The sequence below is a fragment of the Typopeltis vanoorti genome, unplaced genomic scaffold (assembly GCF_054136105.1).
Source record: "Typopeltis vanoorti isolate ZY-2024b unplaced genomic scaffold, IOZ_Tvanoo_1.0 HiC_scaffold_824, whole genome shotgun sequence".
In the NCBI taxonomy this organism is placed as follows: Eukaryota; Metazoa; Arthropoda; class Arachnida; order Uropygi; family Thelyphonidae; genus Typopeltis; species Typopeltis vanoorti.
Window position 1 is genome coordinate 1 of NW_028328229.1, and position 16,012 is coordinate 16,012.

Here is a 16,012-nt window from a genome sequence, read left to right on the forward strand (position 1 = left end):
TATCGAATATTTATAGTATTATTTTATTGATGTCGGTTTCGCTGAACAGTCTATTAACGAAATCACACTAGAAGTCTCGGATATCGTTATCTTCTGTTTTCCTGTCACATTTATCATGTTTGATTCATTTTATATTATTCTTTCCTTCATTTTTAAGTATTTTCAATAGTCGGCAGAAAATTTTGTCACTTTCATGATTATGAAGATATATATATCAAGTATTCTACATTTTTACGGAAGCCTTCTGATGACGTTTTTTAGCTACTTTTATAAATAGCGTAGCTCTAATTAAATTTGTCTGTGTATTATTTCAGAGCAACTTCCAGCTTATTCGTTAGCAGCTTTTTTTATGCTTTCTTCTTTTCTGAAGAAAGATGGAAAAAACCGAAGAATAAACAAGGAAAAACGTGCTTAGTCTTCGGTGAATTATTGCTGATTGGCTACGGTTGGATACTGAACTACCCACTCAGTTTTCAAAAGCTAGTTGAGTTAAAAGGCCTCGACTACTCTCCATGACGGAATAGAATGCGTAAGTCGTAAATATATTCATTTTCTGGAGAGGGTCATATTTTCTTTATTTAACAACAGTGTGATAATAATATCTTTCTTGGTTGTCGAGACGTGGTATCCCGTGAGAACCTGGGCCATGTAAATCTATTCAACATGAAACATTCAACCCTATAGAAAAAGTATTTGAAACATTAGCTAATAAAGGTCGATATTCGATTTTTCCTATTGATATCAAAGTCCACCAAGTAACGGATTAGTACTTCACTTCATTTTAGTTAATGTCTGGAGCACCGATAGCTGTGAAAACAGTTTTCTTTTCTTCTAAGTAACACCTTACATGGTTCATGTTTCAAATAGCAATGCATAATGTAATATCCCTGCATGTGGCATTTGTAAAAGATTCGATGGATTAAAAGGAACGGTATTTCCAATACTGTATAAGGGTAAATTAACATTGGATTCGTATTTTATTTTGCATTTCATTAAGTAATTACATTTTGCAATTTTATATAGCAATTTTTAATTTCGTTTGACATGTTAAGGCAAATAGAAGGATGTTTAGTTGCTGATAAAAACATTTCATGCTTACAGTGTTCCTCTACTTGCAAACAATGATTATTAAATTAGTGATTTCAAGTTATTCAAGGTTCTGAAATAATATTTGCATTTCAGATTAGAAATGTAGACTTTTTTTTCAATTTATTCTAAAAGAAAATTGAAATTGAAATTTTCAAATTTGCAGTCAATAATTTTATACAAGTTTGTGTTTTCTGTACAAGCTATGCGATCAATTCTCTGATACATATAATATATTCGAATCTAGCATCAAGCAAATGTTTTAGCTTCTAAAGATAAATATTTCTTTTTTATAATTTATTTTTTTATTTATCATTTAGATAATTTATTTCTTTGCAGAGCATAATTATGATGATGACTATCTACAGAGATTCCTTGTATGAAAATCTTCCAATATATTAAGAATCTGAATTTATGTATATGTTTTAAGTTAAAGATGTTTAATTATGAATATATCCACGTCATTGTGGATTATTTCCCTTAAAGTTTGTATTAAAACTACTAGGGTGTCTTCATTCTGTGAATAGGAGAGAATATTGCATTCCTTTCCATTACTGCTAATTAACCACTTTATCTAAAGAAGTATTGTTCCCTCTGAGATAAAGTCCATTCACATTGAATTAATGACAGGTTCCATACCACCAAGCACCACGGTGATCCGGAACGCAGTGATCACTACTACTGTCATTATCTCTCTTTAGTAGAAAATTGTCTTCCATTACGTAGCTCAAGGAGTCCCCTGTAAATAAGATATTAAAATAAAATATTTCATAAGCAGTTTAATTTATTTTACATAAAATGGTTTATAATTACAGAGTCTTTATATATGAATAAAACACTTCTTGGAAAGAAATAAACGGCACCATAGTGTAAGGAAGAAACACCCATGACTAAGCAAGATATGTAATGAAGAGGAACTAAGAGAAGAATTAGAAAGCAACGTACTTTGAATATTTGAAGAGCAAGTTTTGCTTATGATTTTGAAATTTTGGTATTTTAAGTTTAAATTCAGTTGGAAAATTTGTCATTTGAACTAATTTTGAATTTAGATGTAAATTGAACATACTCACCGGCATTACAAGTATAATCCCTGACATGTAGCGTGTAATTGTAACTTTCGTCATCAATCCAAAATTGGTCGTATAAAGCATACCTGTGAAATTCATCCAAATCTTTAAGATCAAATCTGATGGAGTTTTTTCTCTGATTTGTAAGGGCGTAAATTTTATCATTACCTGCAAAACGATAGAAAGAAAGAATATTATAATTTGATAATAAGAATATGAAACATGATGAAATATTCAGCTGTGATTATTTTTAATTTTTTTTCTGTCCTCTTCTACTATGCATTAAAGTCTTTACTATGATGGAGGTTTCTTAAACTTTTAAGGGTATTAGCTTTAACATTATCGAATTCAAAGCGTATTTTAATGCATTTGTGAATGTAAATACAAAAACATTATGAATTCTAGTATTTTGCAATTAGATGATATAATCTAATTCCTTCCGCTGAAACCAGCATAAAATGAAAATGTAGTTCTTTGTAATCATTTTATCCATACGTTACATACTCTTGTATAATTAAAGTTCAAACATATATAGTATCCTATGTATGTATATAAGGGATATAATTAGTTTGCACACCCATCCTCGTTACAAAAAAATCCTTAGATTGATCATTTTTAACGTGAAGATTAAGTGACTAATGTATTAACGATTGTCATCTGAAGCATTTGATGTATTTGGGTTTCATTAACAAGAATGACATAATTGTAGAAACGCATACACGAAGGTACAGACAGATATGTACTGTCATTACGTGTGATTGTGTGCTAGGAAACTTCATGTTGTTATGTATTATTTCCCTTGGAAAATCTCCTTTAATTTAGATTGTTCATGAAATGCGTTGGGAAACTTGCATTAAAAGTTCGAAGACCAGATTAGTCAATTTTTCTCACACTATTGAGGTTTTGTGTATATCTGAGTTATTGATTGAATATGTTAATTTTGAATGTGTGTGTAAGTGTGTTTGTTTGTTTGTGTGAGGGAGAAAACGATCGTTGGTGGTATATAATTTGATTGATTAGATGGAAACTGTCTTCAAAAAGCTGTTATCGATTGTGTAGCATGAAATATTAATTTTGTAATCTTAGGAATAGGAACCTGTTCAGTTAAAAAAGGGGGGGAAGTTTATATATTCAATAATATAGTTCACAACAGAATAACTAAGTGATTTTGTTGATTATAATCAATCACGTGGTGATTATAATCACTAAGGTGATCTAATAATTGATGCAGCAATGACAATACGCATATAAACAGATGTTAAGATTTAAAAGAGCAGTAAAAATATTGACAGGAAGTCAATATTTTGTGGAAGTAAAGTGGTGAATGACCCATCGGATTTCTAAACATATAAAAGACTACACCGGAGACACACTGCAAATGAGACAACACTCATTTAAATAATGTCGTGCTCATCTTTTTAAATGGACTGTGGAGGTTTGGCAGTTTTGGACTTATTTTACTGTTGTATATGAATATATCTAGGTTTTGAATTACTAGATTATAATATTATTATAATACTATTAATATAAAATCTTTATAGCATAGCATGTTCTAAGCGAGATTTATGTTTCTGTATTCTGTGATTGGTTGTTGAAATGCACGGTATTTATCTATAATTGCTTTTCCGTTACTATTAATCATGTACCGATGTTTCCAGAGATCATTAATAAACGTCTTTCATGATGAGAAACAAAATCAATTATACTTCTATGCGTAATCTGAAAACTCTTTTTCACCTAACCAGAAATCTTGATGAATATTTCCAAATCCATTTTTATACTCCTCCCACTCTCTAAAAAATAGTCTAGGGGCCTTCCGTAATCTCCCCTTTTTTGAATGACCTAAACAAGGAAAAACATGTTAGAATTTCCATGAGATCAAAAAAGGAATTTTGCTTTAAGAGGTCATTATTATGAAAATGAGTCAAGACGGAATACACTGTTTAATAAGATTGATATCCAAGTAATTCATCGTTTCAGTACTTCGCATTTTGTGAGGAAAGTACAGACAAAACTACACAGAACAAATTGAGAATAAGACTAAAATTACGTTTGTTGCGGTATACCTAGTTAAACAGTGTTGTATTTGTTGCAGTGATCTCTGCGTTTTTCTAGTCTCAATGTGGTGAATTAATACAGAATGTGTACTAAATTAGATTCGCGTTTATGCTTTTATGAGAGATGTTGTATTTTAAATGATACTTCCCGTTGTCTCTTATTTTTTTCTTTCAGGTTTCAATTTCACTGCATGTTTCTATACAATAGTTTTAGATGGCTGTGAATTTCTTGTAAGATTTTTTGTAACCATTTGTATTATTAGCCTTCTTCATTAACCATCGTTTTGGGTTGGAGGCTTATCGATGCATCTACGTTCCAACATGTCCATTACATCATCTTCTCTTCTTCTCTTTGGTCGCAAAGGCATTCGTCTTTTTTCATATGAATGCCACTTCTGACATTTCAATTTCCATTCATCCGTGAAATATGCCTACCTATTTTTATTATTATTTTAAAATTTCTTCTCTTATAATAACACTTTTTACTTTTATCTTCATTATTTATTTCGTCTTGTAGTCTGATCTCTTGCATACCTCTTGAAGGTTTGGCTTTCCCGTTTGTTTTTCTATGCAAGAATTTTTTTCAAATTGCCAAATATCACACAGACTACTACTTTATTTTCCAAATATTTACGATCTTCAGATATGCACGTGTTTTGTATTTCCTCTGCTTTATTGTTATCTATTATATATATAAAGAAACAATTATAATAATTAGTTGTTCTTATGCTATCTGGTTTTCTTAGATATTTTTCATTATTTTAGTTTTTTGCAGTTATACACGTACCTTATATCATAGTGTGTGTGTAATTAATTCATCATTTCAGATTTATTTGTTAATTATTACTACAATATCCTCATCACCGTATCGGTGATGAGGATATTGTAATGAGAAAAATAATAATCGCACTTACCGTCCATCCTCCACCATCAGTATTCATATCACAGTACACCTCTAAACCATCATTCACCATTCTACTTCGAGGCCACACCTTGTATATTCCACTATTACTTTGTCCCGCATCAAATATTTCAGCACAGTCGATTGGTCTTGAACAACTTTGTTCAGAGTTCACTGCAACAAGCAGCATTTTAATAAGTTTATCATTAAAATACAGTTAAATTGCATTGAATCTACCTTATGTAATCATGACAAGTAAATAAACCAATTGCAATTTAGTAAATAATAACATGGTTGTATTCCTTTTATTTTACGTTTGAAAATGCGTAAGAAATATATACTGATGAGTTTATAAATCCGTACGTCTGTAGCTACGTATGCTGAACCAGTTTATCTACTGGAATTGATGACGTGTACATATACTTCGAATCTCGCAACAAATTTATATTTCCTTTTAATATTAGTTATCAGGGATATATTACAGAAGAGCTAGATAGAAAAAGAATTTCACCTCTTTGTTCTTCATATAATATTTTCGATCTTTATGATTCCCCGCGAAATTAGAAGTTTCGTGAGGGCGAAAATTAAAGATATGACAAACGTAATTGAAAAACATGAAAGAAAGGTAAAAGAGATGGTAGTTCTGGTAGGTACTAATAATTTAAGTAGAGACAAATATAGTATGAGAGAAGATATGAAAGGCCTTTTGGAAGAAGTGGGAAAGATATATGAGAGAGTAAAACTGTTCATTTGCTACCCAGATACGATAGCACCGAGTTAAGAAGGAGGACGATGATAGCAAATGATTTCATGCGCAGGCTGCATACAAGATATAGATGCGAGTTTTTAGAAGTGTGGGGTGTGTTTGATTGCAGAAAAGACTTGTATAAGAGGGATGAGCTGCACTCGAATTCATTTGGGACCAGGAGCCTTGAAAAATTACTTCTTGGTATCAGACTTAATGCAGAGAGTCAGAGAACTAAATAATCCAGGGAGGAATAGAAAACATATGAGTGAAAGTTCAGATATGATATGGTAAACGTGATGAAAATATGAATAGCTTCGAACATAGTTACGTATGCGGTAAAGGGATGGCATTCTTTGGGTTCTTAAGTATGCCTGCGGAGGGAAAATAGAATGTTCTACAACAGAATGTTCTAGAGCCAAATAGATAGAAGTATACAAATAGAAGTATCTAATTGTATTAATGCTTCGATTAGAGCCGGTTACTTGTTGATCTACAAAGCTGGAAATTATGATCAACGTAGGGCAGTACTATCCTTGGTCCGATGATATCAGTTACTAAATGTGAAACAAACATCAGCAATGTATAGGAATCTTTGAAAAAGTGCTAACATGATGGGGGGGGGAGAGAATCTCAATGTATCCCTAATGTAGGAAGAATAAATAGGTTGGGAATGAATTAGATGTGCAACCATATTAAGCAAGAGATACACAGGAAGAAGTTGATGTGGAAAATATCCTGAGAATAACAGTGAGAGGAGTTATTAAATATATAACGCACAACCCAGAAAAGTAACAAGTAAAGTTTAATCGGAATATGAAAAAAAATTGGCCATGAAAGCTAATGGCAATCCAAAAGAATTTTATCGTTATGTCTGTTTGCTAAAGGAAAGTTAAGTTCAGCGAAATTGGGTAGGCATTTCACATGCTTCTAAAACTTGAGTCTCACAGGAATGAAGGAATGTATGATAGTTCTATTGTACAAGGGTGGGGAAAAATTGATGTGTCTAACTATCGACCTATCAGTATCTCTGGTGGGTTAGGGAGAATTTAGAGAAGTTGGTAAACACTCGCATACAGAAATGGGTAGATAAACAAGCTACACTCTGCAAGGAGCAAGATGGGTTTACTAAACGAAGATCATGTTTTAGCAATTTGCTAAAACAATGTTACGCAGAGATGTATAATAGGAAAGGATACACTATGATAATATTGGATTTGTCTAAGGCATTTGATAGGATACATACGAAAGGCTGTTGCATAAACTGGAGAATATGGGATTAGAATATAAACATCTATCATATAATTCAGAGGAATTATATGATAGATGTCTATTAACGTTTGAACGGGTGTTATTGTTGAAATATCAACAAGTGGTTTATAGTTGGTGTAAATCTGCCAAATTTAAGGTGACCAGTCATGTACCTCAGGGCTCAGTCCTTGGGCCATTATTGTTCAGTCTATACGTTAATGACATCAGGTAGGTGCTAACATCAGATGTGCAGCTGATTGCTGATGATGGGAAGATAGGCAGGGCGATCAATGATGCTACTGATATTCAGCACTTACAAAATTATTTTGAATAGAATTTGGATAAACGAAATTGTCAGTTTAATGTTAGTAAGTGTAATGTTATGCACTTTGGCGTGATTAGAGTTCCAGCAGCATATTATATTAGCGGGGTTATGCTACAAGAAACTGAGGGGGTAAGAGATCTTGGTTTATAGCTGGATAGGAATTTGAAGTTCAAAGCTCACATAGTAAGTGTTGAATTCAGTGAATAATTGCGATTCTGAAACGTACCTTGACATATAAAGATAAGAAAGTAATTTTGTCTCTTTACGTGGGTTTGATAAGACCACACCTGAATTTGTGCGCATATTTGGTCTCCCGGGCTCCAAGGGGATTATGATGCTGTGGAAAGGGTGCAAAGAAGAGTTACTAAGATTATATCCGAATTATGGGATTTAGATTATGAGGACAGATTGCGAGTATGTGGATTACAGACTCTGGTTAACAGTAGAAAGAGGAATTATATGATAGATGTTTATTAACGTTTGAACGGGTGTTAGAGGATGAAATTTTTCGTTATTTTGTAGGTGGGGAAGAACACGCAGCATCCATGTAAGTTAAGCTTGTTCAAAAGTAACAAAGATGTAGGAGTTAGATTTTTTTCTCACAGAGTGGAATAATTTGCCCTTAGGTGTAATGAGTTCATCTAGTCTGAATGAATTTAAGGGAAGGTATGACAGCTCAGTTTGGGTGATTTATAGCCTCCGTCGATTAGTCCTTGACTCCTTGGAGGTTTCAGAGAACAACAACAACAACAATAATAATAATAATTCATGAACTAATTTTTCTTTTTGGTAAAGGAGTAGATTGAAATAAGAATGAATATTTTCCTTTAACTTTGCATAGCAAGTTTTCTAACTTACGTCGCAATATTATTACCTCTTCTTTCTACCTATTTCTGCCACACCACTGAACGTCTTGTTAACGGACACGCTAACGACTGCAATCTTGATTTCATTGTCCGAACAGAAATTATAACCTTTCAATATGTGTCTTAATTTTCAGAAAGAAATAATATTAGAATGGATTTCAGGACCTTAGTTGTATGACAATCGTCCAAGAGCATGAAAGTAAGTCAGCGACTAACGGATTCACTGACACAAATACATATAAATTCTTCTTGTTGTGTTCATTTTCGTGCTACTGGTATATAATTTGCAGAACTATGTTTTTTCGGCTAGTTTGTAAACGTTTATAGACATAATTCATATTGGCAGCGTTATCGTAGTTTTGCCCTCCGAACATTTTTATCTCTAAAGATAATTCTAATTTTTTTCTAAATATTACCTCTTCTAATTATAAGGAACTATGTGCTGTAATACTGATTAACCCGATACATGTTTCTTCAATGTCAGAATTTGCGTTAACGTACCTAATTATTGCAAAATGAACAACTTCCTTAATTTTTGATATCAATTTGTTTTATTAGCTATTGTTTTATTAAATAATAAATATAATAATTTATAATAAAACTCTTGTTTTATTAGCTATTAAAGCTATATGAATTCATCATAAGTATGGTAGGAAATATTTCTTTCCCTGCTTCTATGTTTTCTACATTATTTTGATGTTCATTTTCACTTTCGTCTTCTCCTGTAATTGATACCAATCATTCGCTTTCATTCTAAACCGTTTGTAGTAGAACTTCAGTTCTATGAAATTCCCTTCCTTCATTTTCAGAAGAAAACACATGAATGACAAAATTGCCTCCCTTTTGACTATTTAAGATAGAGAGAAAAATTAGTTTTAAAAGTCATTTAGTATAAACAAGTATGCTACCTTGAAATAAAATGACATTTGTTTTAGCATCACTGTTTTTTCGGTTGATAGAAGAGCAAACTATTTACCTGTTTTTCCTTTGTCGTTTTCTTTTACTAGCTGCGGATTCAAACTTTCTTGGTATCATAATGTGTATTATACTATCAAAAGCGAAATAAATATTTATAAAATGCAAAGGAAACATAAATAAAATAAAATAAATAATTATGTTAAAAGCTAAACAATACAAAAATAGAAACAGTAGTATCTTGGACTTGTTAAAATAAACGAGTAACCGTAAAATATGAATAATAAATTCATTGAAAAATATATTCTTACCGACTGCGACAAATACTTTAACCATATAATTAGTATACACACTTGCATACAGCTTCGCAAATACTAGCCTAATAACATTAACTAAACTATCATTTGTTACACATGCGTAGGAACGACACTTAACCTCCCTACCGGCCGAGGTGGATGTAATTCCACCAGAACAGGAATTCTGAATGAACAATTTATTTATGGTTGGAAGCATTACACTGTGGAGAAAAAAAAGACCTTTGCGATGAGAATTAATAACTTTTCGAAAAGGAGAGTTAAGGAGAGCATTACTTTTGCATAAAAGGAAGATATTAATTGTGCTTTCCAGGAAAGTAACTTTGACAAGTAACTTCAGAGATCAACTGTAGTCGCATGTCCCCGCATATGTGAAATATCGGATTCGATTGGTGATTTGTTCTCTGAAATGTGAGGACTCTCCTTGGTTATTCTGCCACCTGTCAGGAGTCACACCTGCTAATATTTGTGACCCTATTCCGCAACGTCTTATATACTTGGTTTGCATTGAGTTGACGTATGGCTGAACATTGACCATGTTCAGCCATACGTTGTTAACATTGGTACTGTTCAAGTACCAATTTTAACAACTTTCCTTCACTGATGAAAATCAAATCCTTAATTGTACGTTTCTTCTTTTGCATTATTGTTGAAGTCTCTGTTCATTATTTTCTCTGTTATAATTCAAAGATTTATACTGGCTAACTCACAAGTTTCATAGACTCAGAATATCTAAATTCAGAAAATCTAGTGAATGTTTTAGTTTAGGTTTGTCTGATTTTTAACGTAAAAATATTATGCTATTTTAACTCATATAGATAAGTAATTTTTTAATAATATAAAGATCTGCTGTAATCTGAAAGAGAGAAAAATTAGTTTTAAAAGCCATTCAGTATAATCAAGTCTGTTACCTTGAGATAAAATGTCATTTGTCTTAGCATCACTGTTTACTTCGGTTAAAATAAATTACTTCCTTCAATTCTGACTGCTGACTTACAACTCAAATAAAGACTACGTATTGTTTGAAATAATGCCCCATTGACATTATATAACTGTACCGTATTGAATAGCTTCTCTCTAGTTACCTTGTCATATGCCTTTTCCAGATCGACACAACTAAAATCTAGATCATTGTTATATTCCCATGATTTTTCGACTATTTGTCATAAAGTGAAGATCTGATCCTGGCAGCCTCTATTTGGCCTGACTCCAGCTTGTACTTCACTAAGATTTTCTTCCACAATTCTTCTCAACCGTTTCTCAAGTATACTTGCATAAATCGTAACAGGAACATTCAGTAGGGAAATACCTCTGTAATTCTCACATTCAGTTTTATTTCCCTTTTTATATATGAATACTACGAGAGCTCTACTCCAATCATTGGGAATTCGTTCCTCTGTCCAGCCTGTAAAATAGTGTTGAAAATACAAACCGTCCATCCTCCTCCATCAATACTCATATCGCAATAGACATCAATACCTTCACTAATCATACGACTTCGAGGCCACACCTTGTATACTCCACTGTTTTTATGTCCTTCATTCAATATATCTGCACAGTCTACAGGCTTTGATGGCCAGTTATCCCAATTTTCTAGAAAATGAAAAAGCATTGATCAATACATTGCATTATCTCAACCCTTTCTTAATATTTTGGGTTTAAATTTCGTAAGTGTGTGTCAGCATGATGCTTCGATAAGACATGAAAATAAATTTAAATCCAGATGTTTTCTTAGTTTGAAGTACTGTATTGCAGAGTTAGTGAATACTGTCGATATATTAATTGAAACGTAATACTTGAAATAAACGAATGATATTTAAAATACAAATCTGTATTTTGGAAGAGAATTATGCGATATTTAGTTGAGGATATCTTGGACATTTTGTAAGAGAATATGTTGGATTGCTGCTCAAAATGTTCTTTGTACACATTTAAATGTTTTTTCGATAAACATATTACCAGTGATTCTAGAAAACCAGAGATTTTGTCGAGAAAGGCCATATATCACCCAATCATGGATATCATATATGTTATTGAATTCATTAACACTGATATTCATTAACATATTATAAATCTGTCTATATTCCCGATATTATCTTCGTAGTCTCTATTACCCTGTCTCCTCTATACCTGAATCAGGTCGAAATTAGTAGACGAGATTTGAATAAAGCATATGAGGCGATTACCATATATTTGCTATTGAAATGACAAATAGAAAAGTAAAATTAATTGGATGCAAAATAGTTTCGTTACCTTGAAATAAAATGCCATTCATTCTTGGATCACTGATTTTATTTGCCGAAGCAATCGCAAGGAGGTTTCCTATTGGACATAGATTAGCCATCCTAAGAAAGAGGAACAAAAGATACAAAACAAGTTGCCTCACCATCTGTAAAACCCACACACATTCATAAAATAGACTTTACAACCGTCATTTTTAAAAGTTCATTCTCATTTATTCCAAGAGTAATTTGGTTAATTTTCAAAACTACTGAAATTCAGAAAAGCCCATTCTATATATATATATACACAATTCAATTTGTTGTCAAAATAAATTGAATTGTATATATATATATATATATATATAAATATTATATATATATACAAAAAATAAATATGGTGAGCAGGTGGATTAAACAAAAAATAATTCTTAAGAAATAAAACTTCCACTTCTTTCACTCATTTAACCAAATTTCGTTCCTTACTCGGTACGCCTAAACTACTATGTGGCAGCTTAAAGTATCCCGGAGGTTTTTCGTCTTTGGTATAACAGCAACGTGCCGAATATTGGTCAAACGGAGAAATCCATTGAACTAAGTCTAGTATAGCATCTTAACGACATCACACATGTCAAAAATATAGCCATTGCTCTATATAATGATGTTCTTAATTCTGTTAATTATCACGACGAAGAATTATCGTTCACACAGTGATCTGAAATAAATCATATCATTTCAGTTTTAAGCTGTAACCTCCCTGATTGCTACTACGCAGTCATCCAATTTCGGCGCAGACACGATAACGCCAGCCTGAACCTGCCAAACAACACTTTGTCATTCATATCGTTTTCAGATGTCAGCAATCCGATGGTAACTTAATTTATACCTTTGCTTACATATAATGTATTTTGTATCTTCTCTTTGCATGTTATACACTCGATGAAATCTTTGAAGTCGCAAGTCTGTGAAGTCGACGACACTAGTCGTGCTTTCATATAATAATAGTTTTATTGCCTTTCCTCGGAAGTCATTAAGTTCTTCCTTTGCAGAAAGCTATCAGAAAATTTCATCACCAACGGAATTAACTAGTATTTCACACACACACACACACACACACACACACACACACACACACACACACACACACACACACACACACACACACACACACACACACACACACACACACACACACACACACACACACACACACACACACGAGTACTGGAGGCTGTGTGAGAAATAAATATTTTGTTCGTGTTTTAGAAAAAAAATAATTTTATATCTGCACGCAGCAAAGATGATATATGCACACATCATAATGTTGTTTATAATCATAACTACTGGATTATTTAGGAATACATACATTACCTTTCTTTGGTCGTTGAACTAAAGTAAAATAAGCCTTTTCTTGGTTTATTGCAATCACGTTCAACATCAATTTTATGTCTGTGATACGTTATTAAGTATAACGAAAAGGTCAGCAATTTGCTAACTTTTGTGCTGCGTACACTGCCTTTTATACCGCATATTTTTATTTCTGACATATTTCCATACTCCAAATTTGGCATTCAAAGGAAAGTATGGGTTTAAAATAACCAATCGTTGCGCTACTCTGACAAAACAAATATATCTATGAAGTTACCAGAATACATTTTGTATGTCTTGTCTCTTTTCTTGACATAAAAACTTAGCTCGGCAGTGCGTTAATTTTAGCGACTTTAAACATTTGAGAATACCACATTGTAATGCAAGACGTATCCTTATGGACAGGGCTAAGTGTGTGTTACGCAGTGATATAATAAGGTAATGTTTCTCCTTTTGGATTCTTCTTCTTCTTATTATTATTATTATTGTTATTATTTATTCGTTTAGGCTGTGGAGTCAAAAAACTCATCACGGGAGACCGAGACTATCCAATAACAATACACCAATCATTCATCTCAAACCTGTTCACTGTTGGGACGTTCACAATCACTTTTGGCAATCAATTCCATCATTCAACACTCTGCAAGAAAGGAACGTACTCCGCACATGCTTGCTATCCATACTCCGAGAAAACTTTCAAGTGTAACCCTTTGTGTTTCCTTTTTGTGTCAATCTTATAGAATCCCATTAGTAACTTATAAGTTTCTATCATATTTCCTCTCCTCCACCTGTTAGCTAAACTCTGCCACCCACACACATCAATCTATCCCAAAGGAGAAAATACCAATTTCAAATAATTTAAAATATTCAAATTAATAGCTTTCTTACACCATCTCCACCTCACTAAATGAGTAATCATTAAAGGAATATCGTTTAGTGATTCCCATTTAAAAAATTAAATCCCAGAATCTATTGCATGCAGAATCTGTAGCCTACTAAGATACGTGTGCTCAGCATCACTTGATCAACTGACAATACTAACTTCTCGTGATGAAGCCAGTTTCTATGAGAGGAAATCTGGAGTAGTCAACTGATAAAGATATCCTATAAAAATACACTGTATAACTTATTTCCTCAATACAAACCTCCGTAAGATGGCCTTATACTTGTAGAAAAGGAGAGGAGGGGAATGAAATGTATAAATCACCAATTAAATCGGCTCTGTCTTCCAACGGCATTTAATCTTTGCATGCATTTCTACAGATATTTAGGAAGAATAGCTTTTCCGTATCCTAGAGTATTTCAAACTGTTTTTTTCTACACAAATGGCTTCCTCATTACCGACTGATATAACGGAGGCTGTTACTAATATATATGGAATTTCGGTATGCCCTTCCCAGGATTCAACAGCTAAGAAACAACATACGTATCATTTATAATCTAAAAATGTGAAACACAATATCATATAAAACAGTCGCACAGAAGACGGAGTCCGAATTGTAGATTCAGAAATGTAAAATGTCTACAAAACTCTACAGAAAAAATTCTCTTTAATAAATCGTGAATTTAATGTTTAAGAATATCTCACACGAAGTTTGGTTTGGGCATGTGGTAAATTTTCGGACCTTTAGGTAACGTAATGTAAGACCATTATAACATTCACTTTTAGTTACCCACTACAGGACCTTTCCAGAGAATCTTTTTTTTTCATTTGATTTCAGAATTCGTCGACGTATGAAGCAGGCACGTAAGTTTTCATATCTTGTTGAGAGAAGTAATTCTGGTTTTAATTGTCATAACTCAGCATAATTGACAGCAGAACATATAGATGGCCTTACGAGTAGAAATAAATAAATGCAATTTAGGATAATTAACATTACTTCTTATATAATACGCATTCTCCCCAATTATCAAGGTAGATCATGTGGCTATCAATTTCTAACGAATTAAATTACATTGAAGGATTATGTATTTTTTTAATTTTAATTTTTCCATTTGTATAACGTTTACTTCGAAACACCAAATATAAGAAGAATTATGGTTCAGCTAAGCTACGCATATTTGTAAGAAGCGATTGTAAAGAATTTGTTTTGGGATAATCAGGTAATGAAAATTCTTTATCTTAGAATACTCTGGGTGGATAACTGTGCTCCATTATATCTTCTTCAATATGTTATTTGCAATTTTGCAAAAAACATTTACAAGGGAATTTTTTCATAAATTCGAACTACAGTAGCTATTGACATATTTGTTTTAATTGCTGTACTCTAGATGTTATTTTATATTTAAGTATCTTAATACTCTACCACTTATAGAGCATGATCTGTAAGTTTTTTTTACAATTTGTATATATTTTAGAATCTTGATTTGGCAGTGGCAGTGGCAATTCGAGTTTCATATTATTATTTTGATTATTTTATTCATATTCCAGTTTAATTGAAGTGTAGTCATGTTTAATATAAAGTATGTTTTATTATTTTTTTTTCTAAATGAAGTTCTTTGTTATTTACTGCTAAATTTATTCTTCATTTGAAATTTTGAAAATGATATGGCCGTATAGTTTTTATTTATTTATTTTTTAATTCAAAAGAATAATTGTGGGATGAATTAGATTCGGATACAAAATGTTTGAAAGTTAACAATAACGCATTTGTCACTTATTTAAGGACAAATCATCTTTTAATCATAATGCCTACTCTGACCGCTATATCACGTAAGCAGAAGATCCTATTGTCAAAAACATACCGTCACACCTGATTTATTAAATAAAAAAATCTTTTAAATATATTAATTAATTACATTTGACATCTCCTACTGAATGTCGTGAGGTCGCCCCCCCCCCCCCAAATGTATTAGATTTTGCGAAAGAAATGTCTGTTGGAAGAAGTAGTAGCAACT

General features: G+C 32.3%; 1 long non-coding RNA gene across 1 annotated transcript; it reads right to left on the minus strand.

The window, feature by feature from the left end:
- Positions 1–1,190: 1,190 nt before the first annotated feature.
- LOC150092070 (uncharacterized) lies at positions 1,191–9,290 on the minus strand. The gene is made up of 4 exons (XR_016550626.1): positions 9,275–9,290; positions 5,125–5,285; positions 2,157–2,321; positions 1,191–1,825 (listed from the first exon to the last, which is right to left on the minus strand). It is a non-coding gene; the product is annotated as an uncharacterized LOC150092070 (long non-coding RNA).
- Between the last annotated feature and the right edge of the window lie 6,722 nt (positions 9,291–16,012).